The sequence below is a fragment of the Zophobas morio genome, unplaced genomic scaffold (genome assembly GCF_036711695.1).
Source record: "Zophobas morio isolate AGI-343-1 ecotype UQ-CSIRO unplaced genomic scaffold, CSIRO_AGI_Zmor_V1 ptg000057l, whole genome shotgun sequence".
Lineage (NCBI taxonomy): Eukaryota > Metazoa > Arthropoda > Insecta > Coleoptera > Tenebrionidae > Zophobas > Zophobas morio.
This window is the reverse complement of record NW_026972162.1, coordinates 869,855-871,423: the sequence shown is the minus strand read 5'-3', so window position 1 is coordinate 871,423 and position 1,569 is coordinate 869,855. Positions and strand designations below refer to the sequence as shown.

The 1,569-nt window shown below is 29.8% G+C and overlaps 1 long non-coding RNA gene across 1 annotated transcript; it reads right to left on the bottom strand.

Annotated features, from left to right (window-relative positions):
- Nucleotides 1–1,154: 1,154 nt before the first annotated feature.
- On the bottom strand, nucleotides 1,155–1,569 carry LOC135143037 (uncharacterized). Its single transcript, XR_010282666.1, has 3 exons — nucleotides 1,499–1,569; nucleotides 1,336–1,446; nucleotides 1,155–1,283 (listed from the first exon to the last, which is right to left on the bottom strand). It is a non-coding gene; the product is annotated as an uncharacterized LOC135143037 (long non-coding RNA).

The following is a 1,569-nucleotide window of genomic DNA, read 5'->3' as shown; positions in this document are numbered from 1 at the left end:
TGCAATTAATGTGCGTAACTGTGTTTTTTGGCATTAAATTGAAAATTGCTGAACAATTAATTAATTAATAATAATAATAAAAAAATAAAAAATATGTAGTGAATTTATTTGAATTCAAATCTGGCGCCGGATTTTTGACATCTCGAGAGAGTGGAGCGCCCTCTGGAGAGATGCGTTGGAGAGAGGGGGGCGGTTGTGTCAATGTGTTAAGAACGTGTAGCCATTTTAGTCAATATAATTTATTAAATGAATTTATGGAAATTGTATGTGTACTGCCTTGCCATCGAGAATATTGAGACCCCCCAACAAATATTAGAAAATCACTGCTGGCTTCCCTCTAATCAATGATTAATTTTCTTATGTAGCTGATTTGCAAAAGACATGAATGTGAGGAACGTTTTACCAATCTAACAAAATTTATCCAAACATAGCCAGATACCTTTTATTAATATTATATGTCATACGAACCTCAATATTTTGATGTGATGTTTCAAACAGAACTTATATACTTAAGCTTTTTCAATGTAGAAGAAATCGAATTTATTTTAAAATCTATTATCACCTAAGGTTATAAAAATAACAAAAAATAGTAATTAAAATAAAATGTAGGTATAGTCAACTATTTTTTTTATCCCGTCATAAGATGGGCAATGCACACCATTTAGTTTTTAATTAAAAATATATTGGTCGCTTGAATAAAATAAATCAAACAAATACAGTCAACAATAAGTTTATTAGATGTTATATTACATTAAAAATATTTATAATTCTGTGTTACTATTGCTGAAGTTAGGAAAATTTTAAATGTTCTACAGTGTTCACTAGTGAAGTTTTAATCTGAAAAAATATTAGGTACGCCGAATATTAGTAAATACAAAATTCCGTAATCTGAAACTATAAAGTATGTAATTAGTAGCATTTAAAATTACTTCATGATCACTGATCATTCCTCAGAAATATAGCACCACGAAATTTTTGAAAATATTGATGCCGATGTTCCTCTAATTAATGATTAATACTCTTATGTAGTCGATAAGCAACAGACATGAATGAAAAGAAAGTTTTACCAATCTAAAATAAAATTACCCGAACCTAGATATACCACATTAACATTATCTCAGACGAACCTCAAGTCCTTGTCTGTAATTAATTGAAATATTTTCAGAAAACTTCAGTTTAAAAGGTTTCTGGGTATTTGCCAAAAACATTAGATACATTTCCTTATTCTGACGGTTCCAGTGATACCACTTAACATTAACCAATCTGTAAAATATATCGTCCGACTAAAAAATCAAATATTCAGAAACTTAATTTTAAATCACTTAATCACCTTACCGTATCTTCAAATTTCTGACCGTAAGCACTAAGTCCAGCTAACGTAAAAAAAGAGGACAATGTAAGCGCCAAAAACCGCCAGAACCACAACAACGATGGAGTTTTACCAAACTAAAAATTTTTCTTAAAATGACATACGTATTTGTTATTCGAAAACCAGTACCGTAAACATGTGTATTACAAGACTTATAAACACAACACATCCTTCCAACTCTAAAATCAACACCAAATTTT